Source organism: Erythrolamprus reginae, chromosome 1, assembly GCF_031021105.1.
Source record: "Erythrolamprus reginae isolate rEryReg1 chromosome 1, rEryReg1.hap1, whole genome shotgun sequence".
Classification (NCBI taxonomy): Eukaryota; Metazoa; Chordata; class Lepidosauria; order Squamata; family Dipsadidae; genus Erythrolamprus; species Erythrolamprus reginae.
Window position 1 is genome coordinate 414,655,926 of NC_091950.1, and position 6,137 is coordinate 414,662,062.

At 44.3% G+C, this 6,137-nt stretch overlaps 1 protein-coding gene across 2 annotated transcripts in view; it reads right to left on the reverse strand.

The window, feature by feature from the left end:
• The window catches only part of CUEDC1 (CUE domain containing 1), a 102,651-nt gene extending 97,025 nt beyond the window's left edge, over positions 1 to 5,626 (reverse strand). The window contains exons 1-2 of one of the 2 annotated variants that reach the window (XM_070735269.1): positions 5,445 to 5,626; positions 2,168 to 2,354 (exon numbers count right to left, since the gene is read on the reverse strand). The gene's annotated coding sequence lies outside the window, so the exon portion shown is untranslated. The remainder of the gene's footprint in view (positions 1 to 2,167; positions 2,355 to 5,444) is intronic. The other variant, XM_070735268.1, reaches the window with a different exon arrangement.
• Between the last annotated feature and the right edge of the window lie 511 nt (positions 5,627 to 6,137).

Genomic DNA, 6,137 nt, shown 5'->3' on the forward strand with positions numbered 1-6,137 from the left:
CATAGCCAAAAATGGTGTATTTACTTCCGCATCTCTACTTCGCGGAAATTCAACTTTCGCGGGCGGTCTCGGAACGCATCCCCTGCGAAAATCAAGGGAACACTGTACTCTCAAAATTTCCACTACTGGTTCTCTGTCAGAACCTGCTGAATTTTGACCCTGACGGACATCCACAAACACTGAATCACCTTTGAATGTGGATCTCGGCACAGGGCTACCAAAGGTTATACAGCCATGAAGGTGACAGATCGTTGCCAAGAAACAAAACCCAAACTTGCCAAGCACTCAATTGACAAATCGGAGATCTCAACCGCATTAGGCTTTTTAGAAAGCTTGGCTCCTTTTTCAAGCACAGGGGCCGAGATCTTGGCAGAATCTCACCTGCATGGTTTGATGGGATTCTGCTTTTCAGAGCCTTCAGCTTTGTCGTACAGGTAGTTTTCAATTTATAACCATTTAAGACAGCATTTTTTAAAAAGTGAGTTAGAATCAGTCCTCCGGGTAAACAATCATGAGTTTTTTTATTTTTATTTTTTATTATTATTATTATTATTATTATTATTATTATTATTATTATTATTATTTGTTGTGATTCAGCCTGAGGCTGCTCAGGGACCAGCTGTGTCTCTGTTGGCTCCATGCCCGGAGGAGGATGACAGCGCAGAGGAGGGGGCTGAACAGTCGGACGGGGGAGAGGAAAATCAGGAATGGGATGAAGGAGAACAGCATGAGAACCCCGGGGGGGGGGGCTCTCCCCAGCCAGTAGCTTGGAGTCATTAGGTGATGACGCGCAAGCTGTGATTGACATGAGACAGCGACGTTCAGAGCAACGAAAGGAGCAGTTAAAGAGATATTTTCACCATTGAAATAGAAACAGCTGGGTTTGGGTGTGGTCCTCATCAGCAGGGTTTAAAAGGCAGGCAAGCCCTTTAAGCCATGTGGAGTGTTATCAGCTTGGCGTGGCGTTATCCTGTCTTGTTTCTCGGTGTCTCTGTTCCTGGCTTGTGGCCCAGCAGCTTTGGAAGATCCGTGGGAGGTGTAGGTCTGCTATCTACAGCTTTGGTTTGGTATTGCTGCATGGACTTTTGCCTTCGTGGATATATCTGAAGATACAGCATTTTCCTGTTTGTAAGGACATTTTCTGTTACCTGTGTTTTTCTTGGATTTTATAAAACTGCCTTTGCCTTTTACCAGTGTGTCTGGCTTCTCTTTTTGGGTTGGTATTGGCTTCTGGAGTGACCCAGACAGAACATTATTATTATTATTTATTAGATTTGTATGCCGCCCCTCTCCAGAGACTCGGAGCGGCTCACAACACAAAACACGGTACAAACCCAACAATAAAAAGCAATTTAAAACCCTTAGTATAAAAACAATCATACATCTCAGATAAACCTCACATAAAACAGAAACGGCCCATGGAGGAGCCGTTTACGAAATGCAAGGAGGGTGGGGCAATCCTAATCTCCAGGGGGAGTTGATTCCAGAGGGTCGGGGCCGCCACAGAGAAGGCTCTTCCCCTGGGTCCCGCCAGACGACATTGTTTCGTCGACGGGACCCGGAGAAGGCCAACTCTGTGGGACCTAACCAGTCGCTGGGATTCATGTGACTTACAGAGTTCCTGTAAGTCACATGATCAAAATTAGGGCACTGGGCAACCCCATGTATTTATGATAGTTATGGTGTTCTGGGGAATAACATGATCGCTACATGATCTCCCAACTGGTTTCCGTCAAGTAAAGTCAATGGGAGAAGGTGGATTTGCTTAATGACCATGCCAGTCATTTAACAACTGTGGTAAAAAAACATTCTGTAATCGAGTGTGACTCACTTTACAGCCAACTCACTTACCCACAGATTCTACTTGTTGTAAGTTGAGGACTACCTGTAACATTCTATAGAGCACTGCACACCAGAAAAACTAGACACAAGAACAATATTTTCCAGAACGCCATCACTCTGCTAAACAAATAATCCCCTCCACACTGTCAAACTATTCACTAAGTCTGCACTACACTACTATTAATCTTTTCATCATTCCCATCACCCATCTCCTCCCACAAATGACTGCATGACTATGTTGCTTGTATCCTTACAATTTATATTGACTGGTTTCTAACATGATTTGATTGTTTATTTTTAGCTGGACTATCATTAAATGTTGTACCTTATGATTCTTGACGAACATATCTTTTCTTTGATGTACACTGAAAGCATACGCACCAAGACAAATTCCTTGTGTGTCCAACCACACGTGGCCAATAAAATTCTATTTTATTCCATTCCACTCTATTCTAATTCTTTCTCTTGTTCCGTGAACAGTCACAAGATCAGATTGGGCAGCTATTTAAATTCTGTAAATAAATAAAAATAAACAAACGTTGCCATCTGATTAAGAAGTATTTGAACTATTATTTACTGCCTTCAACTGAGCCTTCGGTGATCTAGGAACAATCCTATAGGCCTACTTTGAAGGGGTGTTGTATAGATTAGGTAACACTCACATGTTAAAACAGGGGATGAGGCGGGATGGAGCAAAAGAAGTATATACAGTACTGCTCAAAAAAATAAAGAGAACACTCAAATAACACATCCTAGATCTGAATGAATGAAATATTCTCATTGAATCATTGTACAAAGTTGAATGTGCTGACAACATGTGAAATTGATTGTCAATCAGTTGTTCTGACAGGCTCTCTGATAAGAGCATCCTGAAAATTCAAGGATACAAATTTCAGACACACACACACACGTTTGAAAATTCAAAACAATGTTCTTTATCACAAAAGTCAAAATAAACTAAGCACTCTTTTTGTATTGCAAAGAGCACTCTTCCCAAAACAACCAGGTAGTCTGTACGATTTCCCTTAAGCTGTCATTAAGTACTTAGCCAGCAGCTGTGAAGAAACTTCACACCCCTTCTTCTTCCAATGAAGGGAGACACACACATACACTGCTCTGCTTTAGTTTCAAAGGTATGAAAAAGCAACAAAGTCCAACACACAAGATTCCTGAGGAAACTACAACAGATATTCTTCCACAATGGCCAAACCCACATGCTGCTATTTATAGCAACAGCCCTAAATACTAGAGCCCCACCCAAACACAGGTGGCCTCCCTTATTTCTTGTAATATGTTCTTACTTGGTCTCTTCTACGCATAATTCTGCGCTTGCGTGGGTCCAAAATGTCATCATCTGAAGCTATAGAAGATAAGGAAGATTGACTGCCTTGGCTGTGTGCCAAGCCCTCCTCTGCTGAGTCACTCCCACCTTCTTCTTTGTCAGAGGAAAATAAACTCTGAACTGATTCTGTCGGCAATAACACAGGCCTGTGACATGTTGAATTTTCCCCTGCATCCACCTCCCCATTCCCTGGGGCACGAGCTGGGCCAGAGCCAACCACAACATCAGTGTTGCTTCCTAAGCGGACAGTTTGATTTCACAGAAGTTTTATTTACTTGGAGTTATATTGTGTTAAGTGCTCCCTTTATTTTTTTGAGCAGTGTATAAAGTCGCTGCTGGATTTCTTCCACCTCCTATTGAACTATAGGTAAGTCCTCAACTTACAACTGTTACTTTAGTGACCGTTCAAAGTTACAACAGCACTGGAAAAAGTGCCTTATGACCATTTTTTCGCACTTATGACCCCCACAGCACACCCATGGTCCCGGGATTAAAATTCAGATGTTTGGCAACTGACTCAGATTTATGACGGATGCAACGTTGCAATCCCCTTTTGCGACCATCCAACAAGCCAAATCCAATTGTTCTTCACAAAAAACCCTGCTCCTAACTCAACCCACCAAACCCCCATAGGAAGAAAGGGGGCAAAAGGGGGCAAAGTTTGCTTAACAACCGCCTCACTTGGCGAAAGAAATATTGGGACCCAACTACGGTCTCAAGTCCAGGCCTAGCTGCAACGAGGGGGAAAGCCCCTGTCCCTTTCCCATGGACGCTTTCGATCCTAGCTAGGTTCAATCCTAGGTAGAGACAGATCTATGGTCTCCTGTTTGGGCAAGGGGTTGGATTAGATGACCTGCATGGTCCCTTCCAACTCTGTCAGTCTGTGAAAATACACTGCTCAAAAAAAAATAAAGGGAACACTTAAACAACACAATATAACTCCAAGTAAATCAAACTTCTGTGAAATCAAACTGTCCACTTAGGAAGCAACACTGATTGACAATGAATTTCACAGGCTGTTGTGCACAATCAACTTTGTACAGAACAAAGTATTCAATGAGAATATTTCATTCATTCAGACCTAGGATGTGTTATTTGAGTCTTCCCTTTATTTATTTTTTTGAGCAGTTGTATTAAGAAATCAAATGGCCACAGAATTCCTACAGATGACATTCCATTAACATATGGAATTATTAATAATTCCATATATTAATATATGCCAAGAAATGGCATATATTAACAGATATATTAATATAATATAGAATAGATATATTAATATTAATTAATTAATTAATTAATAGATTTCTATGCCACCCTTCTCACAGCAACTCAGGGTGGTGTACAATATTATAAATGCAGCAATATATAAAATAAATCTAATTTACTTTAAAAGAATGATACAAATAATTCAAATATACAATACATATTTGATACACAATATATAGTACAAGTATATAATAGATATATTAATATAATTATTAATATTGATTGTTTCTTCATTGCTTATTTGACCCCTATGACGATCATTAAGTGTTGTACCACATGATTCTTGACAAATGTATATTTTTCTTTTATGTATGCTGAGAGCATCTGCACCAAGACAAATTCCGTGTGTGTACAATCACACTTGGCCAATAAAATTCTATTCTATTCTAAATATTATTATACAGTATATTATTAATATATACTGTATTACAGTATATACATCTCGGAACTTCCCCCCCATCCGCCCACTCGCTCTACCACGCAAAACGCCGCGCTCTGCCACGCCTCGCTTCGCTTTCCCCGTTGCGCTTCAGCAGGCGGGGGGACGGACTAGATGACCTCCTAGGTCCCCTCTGCGATTCTGTTAACATCCAGCAAAGCCTCCTCTCCGCCCCCCCCCCCCGCCGGCTCGTCAGGTGCGCTCGCCCACCCGGGTTTCCTTCAAAACCGGCGCCTTCCAAGTCCGGAGACGGGGTGGGGTGGAAGCGGTCCCAGCCCACCTCTCCGCCGCCCGGCTGAGGGAGGCCCGAGGTTGTGAGGGAATGGCTGGAAAGGCCGGAGCCTCCGCGTGGGCTGTCGGCGGTGCGCAGCAAGACGAACGAGGGGGCGGGCAAGCGGCGGGGGCTTCAGCCCTGTCCCCCCCGGGAAAGGGCCCCGCTCGGCTGGAAGAAGCAGCAAGGCGGCGGGGATGGAACGGCCGGTCTTGGGGGAGAGACGCCAGGCTGGAGGAAACCCGCCCGCCCGCCTTCGAGTCACCTCACCTACGTTAGTTTACCTCAAGTTGGCCCCCGTCCTCTCGCGCCGTCCTCCGTCCCAAAGGCTCCCCCGCCAGTGCCGGAGCCGAGCCGGGATTTAAGGCGAAGGCGGCGGCGGAGCACTCGGAGCCCCGTTGCAACCACACCGGAGCGGAACGTGTAGAAGGCCGGGCTGACTGGGTCTCCCCTCCCCTTTTTTTCCCCCCTTTTCCTTTTTCCCAGCCTAGCGGCCGAGGGTTTGAAATGCAACTCGTTGCACGCGGGCACGCGCGCATCGCACACGCGCACGTGGGAAGGCTTTTTTGCCCGGCCGCGAGTGACACGGATTTAAGGAGGGAAGGGACCGGGTGGGTTTATTAGAGGCTGCCCTAATAAAGCGATCGGAGAGGGTAAGGGCTGAAGGAAAGGGCACTTACTCACTCACTCACTCACTCACTTAACTTACTTACTTACTTACTTACTTACTTACTTACTTACTTACTTACTTACTTACTTACTTACTTACTTACTTACTTACTTACTTACATTGGTTGGTTGATTGATGGATTGATTGATTGATGGATTGATTTCTATGCCCCCTTTCTTCTGAGACTCAGGTTTGACTCCGTCAACTCTTGGGGGGTTGAAGTTGGAAGGGGCTATAGAGGTCATCTAGTCCCATCCCTTTCCAAGGGCAGGATCCCCCAACTTTGGACTCATGGTATATAATTCTT